General features: G+C 44.6%; 1 protein-coding gene across 12 annotated transcripts in view; it reads left to right on the top strand.

Annotated features, from left to right (window-relative positions):
- Positions 1-18,480, top strand: part of ENOX1 (ecto-NOX disulfide-thiol exchanger 1) — a 680,109-nt gene that overhangs the window by 16,673 nt on the left and 644,956 nt on the right. For 3 of the 12 annotated variants that reach the window (XM_061434508.1, XM_061434504.1, XM_061434501.1), the window contains exon 2: positions 1,073-1,197. The exons of the other annotated variants lie outside the window; for them this stretch is intronic. The gene's annotated coding sequence lies outside the window, so the exon portion shown is untranslated. The remainder of the gene's footprint in view (positions 1-1,072; positions 1,198-18,480) is intronic. 12 annotated transcript variants of the gene reach the window in all.

The following is an 18,480-nucleotide window of genomic DNA, read 5'->3' as shown; positions in this document are numbered from 1 at the left end:
CTTTTGTAGCCCTCCAGGCTCCTCTGTCCATGGGATTCTCCAGGCAAGAATACTGGAGTGGGTTGCCATTTCCTTCTCAAAGGGATCTTCCTGACCCAGGGACTGAACCCACATTACCTGCTTGGCAGGCGGATTTTTACCGCTGAGCCGCCTGGGAAGCCCCTACTCCAGGCTTTACTGATGGACGTTTAAGTTGTTTCTGATTTTTCTATTGAAAAATCATTGCCACTCTAAGCATGCTTGTATGTACACCATTTTACACCTGCGCAGTGACCTCACTGGGGTAAATTCTTATTAGAAGAGTTGCTGGATCAAAAAGTATGTCCACTTTCCATCTAATAGCCGTTAGCCACCCACCATCCAAGCTCTAAAACCACCCTTTTGCCAGTTACATGTTGAAATCCCTCAACTGCCTGTTGGGAGCCTTTTTTTTTTTTTTTTAAGTTTTTGAATCATTAAGCAGAGACTTCAGATTTACAGCAGAATTTCAGATGTCACAATTTTTCTGAGCAAGACAAATTTGATGTGACAGAATTTAAGATTAATCAAAGCTTCTGTGGTGTAAAAATGTTTCACCAGGCAGGCAAAAAGGACAGATTCTGCCAGCTGCAAGTCTCGTGCTTGGTGGGCGGCGGCTCAGGGATGGCTCTTTGGGTGCCCTGAGTGGCCACCTGCAAATTGCCATCAGCACGTGCTCTGCATCCACTTTGTTGCTGTCGACTCCCGTCTCAGGGTGGTATGAAGACAGGCCAGATGGGATTGGAAACGCCAGGAGAGGATGGCCATTCATGCATGTACCCTGCAGTTTCAACTGTAGTACGTTGGAACGTCTTGCAGTTGAATTTTGTAGAAAAAAGCTTGGAAACCAGTGATCTTTGGGATGACAGGATCTCGTGTGCTGTGGTCATCCTTTGGAGGAAGTGAGTGGCGAGGCTCCTGCGAAGACACGCTTTGAGGGACCCAAGGGTGCAGGGGTGCTGTTTGCGGGATCACCTTTGCTGGTGTGAATGACAGTTGCGTGAGCGGGGACCCAGCAGGAGGATTGCAGTTGGCGTCTCTTGTGTATTTGCAGGCACAGTTGACATGCCGTCCAGTTTAATCCTCATGGCACCCTTTTCTTATGTCAGTAACCAGAGGAAAGCAAAGCTCCAGAAGATTGAGCACCTGGTCCACTGTCACAGCCGGTAGGAGGAAGAGGTAGGAAGTTTGAACCCTGTCTTCCACCACACTGTGTTTTGAGGCTCCTTTTCTGCCCAGTGGAAATGATTAATGGCATTGTGCTTTGTTTTCTCTGATGATGCCAAGGAATGAATGTAATGTCTAGTATTAAAATTAAGATATGGCAGTGAGGAGAGTCACCGGAGAATTGTAAATGATAAAAGGGACTGAAAGTGCTAATGGCACAAATGAGGTGTGTGACCCAGAAAGCTGCAGTGACATCCACTGTTGTTGCGTCGGCAGTGACAAAGAGGACAGAGTTCCCTGTGGGACATGACTACATGGTGGCAGTTTCATGAGCAGGAGCCTGGTGGAAAGGGGCCAGGTGGGGAAAAGTAGCTAAGATGAAGCATAGGCTTCCCTGGTGGCTCAGATGGTAAAGAATCTGCCTGCAGTGCAGGAGCTCTGGGTTCGATCCCTGGGTCAGGAGGGAAGGCGATGGCACCCTACTCCAGTATTCTTGCCTGGAGAATCCCATGGACAGAGAAGCCTGGTGGGCTACACTCTGTTGGGTTACTAAGAGTCAGGACACAATTGAGTGACTAACACTTTCACACTTTCTCTTTCATAATATATGTGAGCATGTTTCAAAGCTATGCATGTGCTACAGAAATATAAATTATTATTGCTAAATTAGAAATGTTTATCGTGGAAGCATATTTCCATGAGAGCTATTTTATCACCAATAGAGAAGTTGCAGAGTTCTGGAGACGTGTGAACCTCGCTGCTCCGTTGTTGATATGGGTTCAGCACGCTCGAAGGCTACAGCTCGGTGAAGTCAAACAATATCCTCATCAAGAGAAAGAAGCAAAAGGGCAACTTCCAAATAAAGCACAGCTGTGTCGGAGTGAAAAATACCTTTATAGGGGAAAAGAGAATGTCAGGGTGTAGCGTGCCTCCTGGAGAAAAAGAAGGGCTTGAAGTCTCAGGAATGGGATTACGTAACACACGGTCAGTTCTTCTGACCTTGAGAGTAAGGGAGAGTCCTTTCGATTGTGGGTCAGAAAGATCGTGGGTCTCAGGGTCTCTGCCCACTGCACCCCTCTCCCAAGCCCCCCAACTGCTGAAGGCCACGTGGAGCAGGAGGATGGGGGAAGCACCAGCAGGTTGAGTGATCCCAGCAAGTCCCCTCCTGCATCCGGGAACCTGTGCATTGCTGTCCGCTGCCGGGCGCAGCCCTTGTCCGCGGCGTCTGCCGGCGGGCAGGCGATTTGGGCCCCGGGGGTGCGTTGCAGGACTTCAGTCAGTGCCCAGCTGCACACAGCAGCCCCCGGGCATCCTGAGTGCTTTACTGGGAGCTGAGCGCCTCCTGACCCACGGATGCTCGCATGCAGCCATCGTGGACTGTCTGCTAGGCTGGCTCCTCTGTCTCCTTTCCTGGGAATCACTGCATCGCCCAGCTGCACCGATCATTAACAACTTCTTGAAGCGTGCAGCCCCAGCTCACTTCCCCTAGGCTCCAGGCAGTCGCGGCTTGCCCTATTTGGCAGTCGCCTGAGTAGCTATGAGCACTAGTGATGTTATTGGCCGAGGAGTTGAACAGGAGCTGAATAAAGTTTGGCTCTGTGCATCCTTCAGGGCACAGCTCCTGGTCCCGGGGTGGAAAAACAACAGAAACGGGCCCCTGAACGTGTTCTCGAGCGGCACACACTGTGACTGGGCTTCGACCATCCGCGCCTCCGCCCGACCCGGAGCTGGAGACTTGTGCTCCCGTCTCTTTGGTCTCCAAATCTTAGCGTGAAATATTGAGTACCCTAGGAAAGCTAAATTAATGGTGAGTCAAAGTAATTAAGGCAAAGTAAATAATCTCCGAGGTTCTCATTCCCCGTGAAACTAATTTCATATCTTATCCTTCATGTGTTAAAAATAGTTCTCTGCTAATTCAAGATGCCCGTCCTCTGTGTTGGTGAAGTGCACTTCAGTTCTATTGAAAGGATGCAGATTAGAGAGTTATTTTCAAATGGGCGATTTTTTTTTTTTTTTTTTGACGAGAGACATTTATTTTGGCACCACGAGAGCGTGAATCTCTTTGGGTGAGCTGAGCGGTGCATACAGCTGTAGCGGGCAGCTGATGATCAAGTCGCTTATGATCACTTGCAGCTGGGACAGGCTTTTCATCCATCCCTTTAGTGAGGACTCTAATGTTCCCAGCCTCCCAGCCAATGATGAGATTTGTTTAGCTGTTTTGCAGGATTTTGACTAGCCGTAGCTTGACCTTGAATATATCTGCATGTTTAGAAACTATGTCTGTTTCATTCTTCTTCTTTTGATGTGGGCTATTTTTTTTAAATTGTGTATTTATTTTTTATTGATTTATTTTTGGCCACACTGGGCGCTCTTTGCTACACAAGGACTTTCTCTAGTTGTGGCGTGTGGGCTTCTCATCGCAGTGGCTTCCCTTGCTGCCGAGGGCAGGCTTGTGTTCGGACTTCAGCAGTTGTGACACAGGGGCTTAGTTGCCCCGGTCATGAGGGAGCTTCCCAGACCAGGGATCGAGCTGGGGTTCCCTGCATTGCAAGGCGGATTCTTAACCACTGGACCACCAGGGATGCCCTGATGTGGACCATTTTTAAAGTCTTGACTGAATTTGTTGCAGTATTGCCCCTGTTGTTTCTTTTCTGGCTTTTTGGCCAGGAGGCATGCAGGACCCCAGTTCCCCTGGACCAGGGATCAGCCCCGCAGCCGCTGCGTTGGAAGGTGACGTCTCAACCTCTGGGCCCCCAGGGAAGTCCCCATTCAGTTCTTCTGTAGGAAGGGAGCAGTGGACTGTAAACGTCATTTTAGAGTTTTTTTTGTCACCTTAAAACGATGACAAATCCATAATGGGACAGTTGGGAGCGTACGGGCTTTGAGGCGTCATTGTATCAAGCCCGTCCTTCTGCCACTGAAACGTTGCGAAGACAATGCCCTGTTGTCCTGGGGCCTCAGAGGGCGTGGTTGTGGCTTGGATGAGGCTAGGATGCTGTGCTTCCTCAAGCTCAGAGAACTGCTTTAGGATTTCCTACTGTGCAGCGGTGGTCTTGATCAACTGAGAGAATTCTTTCTGTTTCTGTGACAAGGGAGCATTTTGGTTAGGAAGAGCAGAGGTATTTGAAGAGAAACCTTGAGCACACAGTCCTCAGTTCCCACCAGCTGAAGAGTGACATCATCTCTCGGTTTGCTTTGCCTCTTCAGAGAGCTGCCCCAGTCCTCCAGGATGTTGTGGAGCTGTGCTTCTAGAGAGGTGCCGTTTTGCTTTTGAGGTGACAGCCTGATGGCGGAATCTGCAGGATTTGGTGGCATCTGTAGTCACACACCTGCACAGAAAATTGTGGCTAATTAAAGGGAAGAGTTGTTGCTCTTCAGCCACAGTCGTGTCCAACTCTTTGCAACGCTATGGACTGCAGCCCCCCAGGCTCCTCTGTCCATGGGGATTTTCCAGGATGCCATGCCCTCCTCCAGGGGATCTTCATGACTCAGGGATCAAACCTGGGTCTCCTGCATTGGCAAGTGGATTCTTTACCATCTGAGCCACCAGGGAAGCCCTTGAATGGGAGGAGAAGTGCATGTAAAGTGACTTTAATGATTCTCTGACTTTTAAATATTTAGTTTCAGTGTCAGAAGAACATTTTTTTAAAGACAGTGAAGTGTGCTCTTCTGCTAAATTTTTAATTTCTCTTTCTGATTAGGCTTCCCTGATGGCTCAGTTGGTAAAGAATCCGCCAGCAATTCAGGAGACCCCAGTTTGGTTCCTGGGTTCAGCAGATCCATTGGAGAAGGGATAGGCTACCCACTCCAGGATTCTCGGGCTTCCCTGGTGGCTCAGCTGGTAAAGAATCCGTCTGCAATGCAGGAGACCTGGGTTCGATCCCTGGGTTGGGAAGATCTCCTGGAGAAGAGAAAGGCTACCCACTCTAGTGTTCTGGCCTGGAGAATTCCATGGGCTGTATATATATAAGTCCATGGGGTTGCGAAGAGTTGGATATGACTGAGCGATTTTCACTTTTGGGAAAAGAATATGGAAATCGAGCATAGGCATGTGGTGCACATGGGGAATAATAACATTTTTGCTGCATGTGGAGATATTATATTTGTACACTGAGATATTAATCATTACTTGCATTTATACAGCATCTAATAGTGTGCAAAGTACCATCTTATCTTTTGATCATTGTGACTTCTGAATGAACTGGGTAATTATTATTGTCCCAGTTTTAAAGGTGAGGAAACAAATTCAGTGAGAGTGTCAGTCACTCAGTCATGTCCGACTCTTTGCAACCCCATGGACTGTAGCCACCAGGCTCCTCTGTCCACAGGATTCTCCAGGCAAGAATACTGGAGTGAGTTGCCATTTCCTTCTCCAGGGGATCTTCCCAACCCAGGATTTGAACCCGCCAGGCAGGCTCTCTACCACTGAGCCACGAGGGAAGCTCTTAGGCTAGATTCTTTGTAGCATTAGCACCCCCTACACAAGCCACGTTAAAGCAAATGACAAATGGGGATTTCACTTGACAAGGTTATCTCATGTAGCTAGCAATGTAGCTTGCATTTTGGGCAACGTATGAATCTGTGTGCATTCCTGTATATGAGCTGGGGTGACTGGGGGCCAAGGCCCAGACGTTCTGGGTTAAATGTTCCGACAGGTGAAGCAATTGCCACTCCATCAACGATCAGACACCCTTTCTTTACCTGCCTGACCTCGGCCCTAGTTTAGAGGTCTCCCAGGCTATGTATATTTGGCACTTGGAAATCTAAAAGCTTTTAGTAATTATTCTGAAGGGGATCTTTCTTTTAAAGCTGTTTCTCCTGCTGAAATGACTTTTTGGTCACAGAGCTGAGTGAGTGCTAGCAATAATTGAAAATGACTTGAAGAAGGGGAGGGTAAAGTGGAAGCAAGGCGTATTAGCTGCTGGCTGATATTATTGCCTGAAAGCAGGTGGTTTTGTTAGACTCAGTACACTGTATGTGATGTAAAGAACAAACCTTTCCATTTTTTTTTCCTGAGAACCATGATGCTATCTCAGTAATTGAAAATAATCTTCTAAAGTTGCTCCTTAACTAGATTTACACAATCCCCTTTCAAATCAGCTGTTATCTGCCCTTACATTTCACAGTTAATGTTGCTGTCTGCACAGCCCCTGCTAACAAGAAGATCAAGTGTAACTCTTTTCATGATTTGAAATAAAGTGTTTCTATTGTAATTATCCCGGCGCCTGGTTGTGTGGTTACAAGTGGGCTCATTTCTCAGCTGGGTTTATGAGAATGTTTCCTTGTGGAACATAAGACCTTCTGTTCCAGCAGTGTTCTTGTTCACAGACCTCTCAAGGATTTCTCGAACTCTCTCGTGTTCACTTTTTTTGTACGTTTAGAAATGTTTGCATAGATGTTTTGGGGTGTGGGCTGGGACTGGGAGAGGTAGGTTGAGGCACCTTTTCCTCTGTAGCACCGACACGTGAGCGGCACCGTATCCCCTTGTTTATGTTGTCAGCGACCTCATTTTGGCAGATTTAGGAAAAAAACACACACCTATTCAATGACAGTTGTTTAGTCACTAAGTCCTGTCCAACTCTTGTGACCCCATGGACTGTAGCCCACCAGGCTCCTCTGTTCATGGAATTTCCCAGTCAAGAAGACTAGAGTGGGTTGCCGTTTCCTCCTCCAGGGGATCTTCCCACCCCAGGGATCAAACCTGGGTCTCCTGCTCCTGAGTCTCTTGCATTGCAGGCGGATTCTCTACCATCTGAGCCACCAGGGAAGCCCCATTAAATTGCAGTAGGCAGGTTTTAGGGACTTCCCAGGTGGCACTAGTGGTAAAGAACCTGCCTGCCAGTGCAGCAAACATGAGACCTGGGTTTGATCCCTGGGTCAGAAAGATCCTCTGGAGGAATGTTTGGTGGCCCACTCCAGTATTCTTTCCTGGAGAATCCCAGGGACAGAGGAGCCTGGTGGGCTATAGCCTATGGAGTCACAGAGAGTTGGACATGGCTAACGCGACTCAGCCACTCATGGATGCAGGCAGCTTTGAAATTGGTGTCTCATTCCTGATGGTGCTGAGAGAGGCAGACGGGAGCATGTGCTGCCAGGGAAGGTTGTGGGAAGTCTGGAGTCGCCTTCAGAATTCTTCTGGAATAGGCTACATCCTCACGTGTTGAGGATCCAGATGCTCTGTGAGTCTTCCGTCTCCATGCGGATGCATGTAACTCTATTTCCAGCCTGCGCTCACATTTTATTTTTAAGTAAGTTGCTATGTTACCCCTCTTGCATAATTGATCTACAGAAGCCTTTTGCTGCTTCCAGGCTAGCAAAAATTTCAATGATCCATTTTTAAAATCAAAATTGCTAATTGCTTATTTCCTCGAGGAAGATGTCAATCCATAGCCATGGCATGATGGAAGGACATTAAGTCCTATGTATGCTGGAGTATTAAATCCATCTGAAACTTGTACTGAGGAGGTTCTCAGTAGGTGGTATTTGTTACTAGTATTTTGGGAAGTCTACTAAGGATGGGGCTGGAGGTGAAAGACACTAACTGAAGCAACTAGTTGTTTTTAAGACTTCTTTTAAAATATAGGCCACAGGGCTCTACGGCACAGTGTCAGTTGCCATGGTTACACTGAGCCCCGCCCCACCTTCCGTTTACAGTGGTGGTGCCTTCAGCATTTTAAGCCAGGTTTCCCTTGTGTGCAAAAGAAGGTTGAACAGAATGACCCTCTAAGAGTCCCAAGCACTGTGAATTGATGAATTCTATTAAACCTGAAGAATATTCAACGCACCCATCTACCAATAATAAAGAGACGGGATTTATGAGCCATCATTAAACTTCGTGGGCTGCCATTTCAGGCTCTCCAACTGTATTGATCCACTCCATTAGTAGGAATAATTGAGAATTGATTGAATCATTTAGACATCCTCTTAATTACATTAACAAAAAATGTAAATAGTCCATAAATATGGGCTTCATATAGCGTGACCCCCTTTTTTTTTTCTTAAAATACTTTCTGATTTCAGGTAGAATAAGTATTGTTTTGCATGATGAAAAGTAAGAGAAAATATCCTGCCTAACTTTCACAGTTGGCTATCCCAAGTGCCTTTCCTTGGGACTGTAGGATCCAAGTGAACGAGTGTCCCAGATTCTTGACGTCTTCCTGGTGAACATGGGTACCACTGGCTGACTCTTCTTGGAGGCAAGAGATCCAGCTTCTTCTTTTCTTTCTATATTTTGTTTTGTCTAGTTCAGTACTTAACTGGTAGCAGTACCGCTTAGAGCAGCAGTCCCCAACCTTTTCGGTACCATGGGACGGGTTTTGTGGAAGACAGTTTTTCCACAGACCAGGGATTAGGGGATGGTTTTGTGATGATTCAAATGCATTACATTTAGTGTGCACTTTATTTCTATTATTATTACATCAGCTCCACCTCAGGTCATCAGGCACTAGATCCTGGAGGCTGGGGACCTGACTTAAAAGACATACAGCAGCAGTTGTAGGGAGTTAAATTCAAATTTTATCCCCTGGTTGAGTAAACAGCAGAGGAAGTTGATAAGGAAGAAACTCCAATTGGAGCATTAAAAGGGAGGTAACTTCCCAATTATCGCAGAGAACGGAGGCCTGGCTTTCCGCATAGAGTAAATAACGACGCCCTACCTGCACAGCTTTGCTTCTCTCTTCTCAACGTCAGGCTGGGGAGGAAGGGGAAGGTTGGAAGGATGTCTGCACAGAAGGACTGGCAGTGGCCACACCCTGAGCTCACCCTTATCTGGGAGCTGCAAACAGAAGGGGCAGTGTGGAAGGAGACCAGGCTGGTAACAGAGTTTAAACTGCCCCCGGGCGGCTTTAATTTATGAGCCTCTCGCCTGATGGAGATGTTGTCAGAGGAATTCTGCGGACTCCCTCCAGTGCTGAGCTGTCCCTCAAGACGCATCTCGGCGGTCCTAGCCGCCTCACGCTCACCTGGGCTCTTTAAACGTGATTCCTCTATGCCCGCTAGTTGTTGTTGTTTAATCTCGAAGTCGTGCCAGACTCTTAGTGTAGTGTGCCAGGCTCCTCTGCCCACGGGATTTCCCAGGCAAGGGTACTGGAGTGGGAGGTCCAGCTTTATTTGACATCTGGTGCAGAAAAAGTGAAGGAGGAGGATGTGCAGTGATTAGATTTACAGGAGGAGGCAGCAGTGACCTCAAGAAGGACACAGACTCACGCTTTTATTTTACCATTTTTGTTTCTCTTCCTGATGTGCTGCTGACTGCCCGGAATGCTATTTCCAACTCCTCTGCTGTAGAAGTTGGTAGTATTTTACTCATTGAGGCTGGGAAGTGACACAAATTTGGCTTAAAGCAACGAGACCATTGTGAACACTTATATCATATAACAAGCATCCTGGGAGATTCCGCAGACACTAATGAGGAGAAAGAAGAGGCGCCAGAGTCCCTCTAGTTGAATAGCCAGTAGAGGTGGGTCCCTACAGTGAAATTCATCTGAAAACAATCCAGTCTAGTGCTGTGTAGCCTGAGAGGACAGCCAAAGAGAGTGGGCGTGTGGTTAATATTTGTAACTTTCTAATGCAAAGTCTTGTGAAAGTGTGTAGTTTTACATGCTGTCATAGCATGCTGCTGCTTTTTTTTTTTTCACTGTATGACAAGTACTCTGAGAGTTTTTGCATTTATCTCAGCAGTTTCAAAGTGACAAGTCCATCTGATGGTGTAGAAAAATGAGTATTTTCCTATAAGTTTTAGGTACTATCCATAAATCTTTGTGTGAAATAATGGTGGTTTTCATGATTGAAAACATCTATTAGAAAAATTTACTGATCTTAGTTTTGAGGAACTTCCTTTTTTTTTTTTTTTTAATTCCAGTGTCTCTATATCTGAGCAGAAAATCAGGTATCTTGTGGGCAGCTCGTCTCTGGAAGCCTTGGGAAACATTGTTTTTTGGGATGAAAATGAAGACCACGAGGCAGGAAGACCCTCAGGTCTCTTCCTGTGACTTTGGACAACTCACAGTCTTGATTACCACAACCTCCCTCTCAAAGTATTAATAGCTGTACTTGGTTTTTTTCTGTATCTCATGCATTTGGGGAAAATAAGCAAGATAATAGTACAAAGCTCCTCTGAGGGAAAAATGCTGTAGTAATATGAATTGACATAGTTCTCACTGCCAGGCAGGTGGTGTTTCTTTCTTTGTTTTCTTCCACTTTTCTGCTCTGGGATAGCTGTGATTCTGAAGCAAAGGCAGGAAAGCACAGTATCCCTCAGCACCCTCCTCCGACACACACACACCCCAAAAAGACTTTTCACAAATCCCATGCATTTGAATTCTGTTGTAGGCAAAGGGTTTTCTTACTTTAAATTTGAATACTGTGCCTGCTGTTTGGGTTCCCTTGGAAATTTTCATTTTTGATCTAGCTTAGAAAATACAAGGAGAATAAAAGCTGAAGAAAGCAGGTGAGAAGTGAGGAGTGGTGGTAGAGGCAGGTGGCAGGGACTCATGCCCCTGGAGTGAGTGGGCTGTACGGGAGACAGACCACGGCGCTGCCCTGGCTGTGTGATGCGGCCCAATACTGATGTCCTCCTGGAGAGGCGGTAGGCAGGTCTGGGCAGACAGCAGGCCAGAGGTCCAGTCCTCTTGGGCAGAATTCTCAGTGTCACCATCGAAAGGAGAGTAAATTCCAGTTGCCTGTGCAGTGTACTGATACAGAAGTGTGAATAACTTGTTGCATTGTAGAAGGATTGTAGTTTTTTAGGCTTCGCTGGTGGCTCAGACGGTAAAGGGTCCGCCTGCAGTGCAGGAGACTTGGGTTCGATCCCTGGGTCGGGAAGATCCCCTGGAAAAGGGAATGGCAGCCCACTCCAATACTCTTGCCTGGAAAATCCCATGGATGGAGGAGCCCTGTAGGCTACAGTCCATGGGATCGCAAAAGAGTCGGACACGAGTGAGCAACTTCACTGGGTCACTGGTAGTTTTTTGAAATTTTAAGTAAAATGTTTATAGCTTTCTAGAAAATTCACTCAGCCAGACCAGAATACTCTTTGATAATGGCAGGCAAAATGAAGTATTTGTTTTCATTACTTAAATGGCAAAAAAAAAAAAAAAATTGAGCTATTTTTACATTGTGTGGAAGAGATCAACTTACTGTTGATGATAACTTTTCAGATGAGTAGATTCTTCTGCATCCGGTGATGTCTTAAGCCCCTCTGTAATCCCCATTATTGTACGTTTTGTTATCAACAAATAATTAAGCTCCTCTCCTACTTACAGACTTCGAGAACAAACTTATGGTTGCCCCCCAGGAAGGGATAGTTAGGGAGTTTGGGACGGGCATGTACACACTGCTGTATTCAAAATGGATAACAACAAGGACCTACTGGATAGCACATGGAACTCTGTATTGCGTGGCAGCCTGGGTGGCAGGGGGTGTTGGGGAAGAGTGGATACCTGTGGATGTATGGCTGAGTCCTTTTGCTGTTCACCTGAAATGATCACAGCATTGTCAATTGGCTATACTCCAACACAAAATAAAATGTTTGAAAAGAAAGAAAAAAAAATTAAGTTCCTCGCCTCGTGGAATAGAAGTCTCATGAAGGCAGAGATCATGTCACCCTTGCTCACAGTTGTAGCTGCAGCATCTGATGTGGTACCTAACACAAGGAGATGCCTGGTGATTACCTGTTGAATGAATGGATGGATGAATGGATGCCCTTAAACGCAGTGCAGCTTGATGAGCCTGAACCTTGGCTGGATTCAGATGCCATCAAAGAAGTAAGTGTCTTAAACTGTTGCCTTTATCTACACCCAGAATTGACATCACTCTCTATCATTCCAAGGTGATAGAAGATGGAGGCCATTAATTCTCATTTTCAAAATGCTTATCCCGATGACTCTGATGTGCAGCTTGGGATGCCTACACCAAGCTCTGATTTAGAGTGTTACAGTTAACGTTCAACTCTGAAAGATACTGGCTGGTCAGCATCTCCTTTACTTTTTTTTTAAACGAAGATACTTTCTCATTAGGCATTGTGGAGCATAGCTTGAGGGGTTGAAAGTTTAAAAGGAAATAAGTTTGACTGCAAGATCTTGTGACTCTCGGGATATGTGTTTAATTACATCTCTTTAGGTGTATTATAGCGACTTATCCATTTCCAGCCTAGGTTTTCATTTACCCAGCTGTTTGACACACATTTTCTTTGTTCCATTCTACAGCTTTTCTAAATGGAGTTAGCTAAGTTTCCTGGTCCTTGAGCAGATAAGGTCTCTTTTCCCTTGCTGTAGGCTCTGTTCACTAGTGAGCGCCTTGACCACATGAATTGATGTGTGCCAAGAGTTTGTTACGTCTTATAGTTGGAGCAGGAAATGGCAACCCACTCCAATATTCTTGCCTGGGAAAATCCCATGGATGGAGGAGCCTGGCAGGCTACAGCTACAGTCCATGGGGTCGCACAAAGTTGGACACAACTGAAGCGACTTAGCACACTCGTTGTTGAGGAGCAGTCCAGTTTTTTAAGCATGTTAAAAAACTGGACTGCTTTTAAGCATGTTAAAAAACGGTTGTTTCAGGTTTTCAGCTGCTAAGAATAAAATTGCTGTGGATGTGTGTGTAGGTTTTTTGTTTTGAACATATTACTTCTCTAGGATGAATGCCCAAGAATATGAGTGGTGGGTAGTTTCATTTTTTTTTTTAAGGATTTTTTTCAAGTTTTATTTATTTTAATTTTTGGCCATACCCTGCAGCATGTGGGATCTTAATTTCCTGATCAGGGATTGAACCTTCACCCCCTTCAATAGTAGGCAGCCTCCCAAACACCAGACCACTAGGGAATTCCCTCGTGTTTCTTTTTATAGCGGAAAATGAAAGTATTAGTCACTCAGACATGTCTGACTCTTTGTGACCCTAGGGACTGTAGCCCACCAGGCTCCCCTGTCCATGGGATTCTCTAGGCCAGAATACTGGAGTGGGTTGCCATTTCCTTCTTCAGGGAATCTTCCTGACCCAAGAATCGAACCTGCATCTCCCACATTGCAAGCAGATTCTTTACCATCTGAGCCTTCGTTTTATAAGAAACTGCCAAACTATTTTCCACAATGGCTATCCCATTTCACACCCTCACCAGCGACAATTGTGTGATCCAGTTTCGCTGCCTCCTTACCAACACGTGGTGTGATCCTTATTTTTTATTTAGCCACCTTGGTGGGTTTTTAGTGTTATCTCAGGGTGGGTTTCATCTGCCTCTGTCTGCACATTGCCACATGGCTCAGGCCTGGGCAGCCCCAAGTCTGGTGGTCGGCTGTCTGTTGGCAGGAGTGATGGGGCCACATCCCTCTTGTCTGCCTTCATCCAACAGGCCAGTCTGGTGACCGGGCAGGGTTCTGAGAGAGTGGAGGTCCTCCAGGTCTTTTGAGTCATAAGTCTAAGCTCCAATACTTTACCACCTGATGCGAACAGCCGACTCTTTGGGAAAGGCCCTGATGCTGGGAAAGATTGAAGGCAGAAGGAGAAGAGGGCGCCAGAGGATGAGATGGTTGGATGGCATCATCAACTCAATGGACATGAGTTTGAGCAAGCTCTGGGAGATGGTGAAGGACAGGGAGGCCTGACATGCTGCAGTCCATGAGGTCACAAAGAGTCAGACGTGACTTAGCTACTGAACAACAAGACAACAACTTGGACCTGGCACACCTTCACTTCCCTTGTATTATATTAATCACAGCAAGTCACAAGGCCAGCCATGACTCGAGAAGCAAGAAAATAGACCATCTACCTCTTGAAGGGAGAAATTGCAAAATCAAATATCCAAGAGTATGGATACAGAGAGTAACAGAGAATTGAGGGCCATTTTGCAATTAACATACCACATCAGGTATCTTGTATAATTATCTTCCACCCATTTTTATTTTCGGTTCAGTTCAGTTGCTCATTCATGTCTGAATCTTTGCAACCCCATGGACTGTAGCATGCCAGGCTTCCCTGTCCATCAACAACTCCCCAGAGCTTGCTCAAACTCATATCCATTGAGTTGGTGATGCCATCCAACCACCTCATCCTCTGTCATCCCCTTCACCTGGTGCCTTTAGTCTTTCACAGCATCAGGGTCTTTTCCAAGATTCAGTTCTTCGCATCAGGTGGCCAAAGCATTGGAGCTTCAACTTCAGAATCAGTCCTTCCAATGACTAATCAGGGCTGATTTCCTTTAGGATGGACTGGTTTGATCTCCTTGCAGTCCAAGGGACTCTCAAGAGTCTTCTCCAGCACCACAGTTTGAAAGCATCAGTTCTTCAGTTCTCAGCCTTCTTTATGGTCCAACTCTCATTTTTATTTTATAATACACAAGTAGTGTACTTGTGAAAGTATATTTGACTAGTCATCATGCTAAGTCGCTCAGTTGTGTCTGACTCTTTGTGACCCCATGGACTGTTGCCTGCCAGGCTCTTCTGTCCATGGGATTTTCCAGGCAAGAATACTGGAGTGGGTTGCCATTTCCTTCCCCAGGGGATCTTCCCAACACCGGAATCAAATGCGAGTCTCCTGCATTCGCAGGTGGATTCTTTACCACCGAGCCACTTGGGAAGCCCTGTATATTTGCCTAGGAGTTGGAAAACCTGTGTGTGTGTGTGTGTATGTGTGTGTTAAGAAATTGGATTAAAGATGCCTAGGGCCTTAATTTTATCCAGCTTATTTATAAGCATTTACCTTTAACACATGCAGGGTTGACTTCTGCCAAAATCAGAATGGGACAGTTATAATTAAAGAAGATTATATCTTCATCTTTTTTTGTAGTATGTTTTGTAGGCTAATTTCTTCCCTTCCAGTTTTAACTCAGCTGCTTCTAGGGCAGTCCTAAATTCATCTAGCAAATCTTAACTAAGGGCCACGCATGGGGGATACAAAAAAGACGATTAATATACCTGCTAAGGGGACTTCCCCAGCATTCCAGTGGTTAAGACTTGGTGCTTGCACTGCCAGGGACTTGGATCCCCTCCTTGGTTAGGGAACTAAGCTCCTGCATGCTAAGGGGTATAGCCAAATATATGTATACACTTCATATATGAAAAGTGTATATATATACACACACCTGCTGAGGACTTCCAGCCCAGTGAGAGAAATGGGTGTACAGAACAGTGCCAAGTAGCAGCTTGTATCTCCCACTTCATATACACTTTTTTTTTTTGGGGTCTCTTGCATTTATTAAATTTCTTTCCTTCTCAGCAGCAGCGACATGGCCCTCATCTTTTCCCCATTTCCCGCCCCCCAGTGTGCGGTCCTACGCACCCGGGCTGTCCAGAGCTCTGTCTGTGCTACCTGGCTGAGTGACAGTGTTCCGAGTACGGTGTTCTAATTAGTGAGGGATTTCTCCATTTGCTAGTTAATTCTGCTCATTTTAGTAATGAACTACAGGCGGCCGGAGGGAGTACAGGCGTCACACCATAATTATTTTACGGCTTTTGTTGGAGGTTTTAACACTCTCTGTGACGTTTACTTCTCTCGGTAAAATCGCAGCAAAAAATAATCAACATGTGTTCCTGCCATGCTTACCTCCTCAACAACTTAGAAGATCACTGTGGATAGCTTTCTGATTTCATTTGTTTTGAAAATGTTGTAACAAGGAAGAAAAGTCTGAGAGAGTATATACCAGATATTAGGAGTGGTGATTTCTTGCTGGCTAGTTTAATGATGATTTGTTTTCTTATTTTGGCTTCATTGTGTTTTGTAATTTATACTGTAAAGTGTATGATGGTTGTACAAAGTTTGTTTTTTTTTTAATATGAGAGAAATTCATGGCCCACAGGTAATGCTTTATAACCAGAAAAAGAGAATGGGAGGGACAGGCATTAGAGCTTCCCAGGTATGCGAGACCCTGATTAAGACAGCAGCAGAGGCCTCCTGAATAACTGTTACATTAACGCAGAAAGATAGGAAGCAGGTTGAGGGAGTTTTGACCAGATTTCGTTCTTTGATGTTAATTCTGTATGTTTCTCCCCAGGCGTCTCCATTGAACTCTGGTGTTCATAGCTTGTGCCATTCATACTCAAGGGTGCTGCTTCTGACAGTGATAGCCATCTGGAGACGTGAATGTAGCTGGAGATGCTTGCATTCTAGCCCTGATCCTTTCAGTTCAGGAGCATGCTTTGACGTTCCCTGTGCAGTGTGGGATGGAGAAGTGGTTTTGTGTTCTGGGGTTTGTAACAATGGTGTCCTTTCTTTTATGCCCCAAGCAGATAGAATTCTGGGGATGTGAAGGATGGTGGAACACGTGACCTCAGAATTTTCTCTTGTGGAGAATCAATGCAGCAAACAGGATATGTTGCACTGGGAAGCAGGCATCCTATTTATGGATGCGGGGTCAATAAGCACGTAAGTGGATTCAGTTACACAGGCTGTAGACGTGTATTCATACGTAGAATTCAGAATCAGGAACTCAAGACTAATCATTCATCATGCAAGTAGATTCATAGAGGAAAACCTCCAATTTATGGCCCAGTTCTGAAATGGAAGGGCTAGATTCCCACTGAGAAAACCTGGTCATAAAAGGGTGAGGAAAAGAGCAGAAACCACTCTGAAGGAATCAGGGCCAATAGGTTGGTGAAGCTCTACTATTACGGGCTCCCTGGAGTTCCTTTTCTGTGCTGAGGGATTATACTGTTGCTCATTTCAGAAACAGTTTAGGAAGGACCATGTGCATTTAATCTTAGAACTTTTTCCGAAGCACTTGGCTCGTGATCTCAAGGACTCATTCGAACCATCTAGGTCAGAAATATAGAAACAGGAACGTTGAGGAGATATTTGACTTCCTTTATTTTCCCCTAGGAAATATATCTCCACAGCATACAGTTTCCTGAATGTGGTTGTGATCAACTTTCTTTCTCCCCTGAGGCATTGAGATGGCAACTTAATTCCAGTGATCAAGATTCTAGGATACAATATCAATACATAAAAATAGTTGTTTTATACTAACACTGAGCAATCAGAAATTGAAATAAATGCCATTTACAATAGCATCAAAGACAGAAATTCTTATGAATAAACCTGATGAAAGATGTGCAAAACCTAGACGCTAAAAATGCACACGTTGTTACTGAGAAAAACTAAAGAAGACCTAAATAAATGGAGAGGTGTGTTTTTGTACATGGTCAGAAGTCTCAATATTGTTACGATGTCCGTTTTCCCCAAACTGATCTGTAGATTCACCCACAATCAAAATGCTGGTAGTTTTTGAAATTGCAAAGATGAACTTAAAAAGTCACAGAGAAATGCAGAGATACTAGACTAGCTAGCCAAAACAACTCTGGAAGAGATGAGCAAAACTGAAAGACAAAAACTAGGTGATTTAATGACTTATAAAGCTTAGTAACCGAGAGTGTGGTGCTGTTAATTTAGTAAACGTATAGAGTGCTAGAACAGCAGAAAGAGACAGAAAGAGTTACACGTGTATACAGACAAAGGTGCATGTGTATTATAGACAAAGGAATCCTAGATTCATTCACTGACTCTAGGATTGTTTCTTCAACAAATGACTCTGAAACCATTCAGCATCCAAAAGCGAAAAAATGAACGCTGAAGAATGCCTTGTAGTATGTATTAAAATGAACACAGAATAGATTATAGACATATGAGGAGAACATAAAACTATAAATCTTATAGAAGAAAGCATAGGGAAAAGTCTTTGTGACATTGGGTTCGACAAAGATTTCTTAGATTTTATGGATGTTAGTTAAACCTATTGTCATCATTTCATAATACATGTAAATCAAACCATTGTGCTATACACATTAAACTTAATACAGTCATGAAAAAAACAAAAAGATTTCTTAGCTCTTAGATCAGAAACTACAATCCATAAAAGAACAAATTGATAAATTAGACTTCATCTAAAATTAAAAATTCTGCTCTTCAAAAGATACTGTTAAGAAAATGCAACAGATTGGGAGAAAATATTTCCAAATACATATGATAATGGACTTGTATCCAGAATATATGAATTATTCTCAAAACTTAATAATAAGAAAATAAGCAACCGACTAAAATAATGGACATGTGACACGAACAGATATTTCACCAAGGAAGAAATAGAAATAAATACATGGAAAGATGCTCAACATCATGAATCACGAGGAAAGTGCAAATTAAAACTCCAATGAAATAACACAAAGACATATTAGAATGGCTATAATTAAAACAGCTAACCATATCAAATGTCCATGAGGCTTTGGAGGAAATGAACTTTCATACTTTGTTCCTGGGAATATAAAATGGAATAGCCACTAGGGAAAATAGTTTGGCGGTTCCTTAAAATAGTTC

Source organism: Bos javanicus, chromosome 12 (genome assembly GCF_032452875.1).
Source record: "Bos javanicus breed banteng chromosome 12, ARS-OSU_banteng_1.0, whole genome shotgun sequence".
Taxonomy (NCBI): domain Eukaryota; kingdom Metazoa; phylum Chordata; class Mammalia; order Artiodactyla; family Bovidae; genus Bos; species Bos javanicus.
This window is presented reverse-complemented; position numbering and strand designations above follow the sequence as displayed.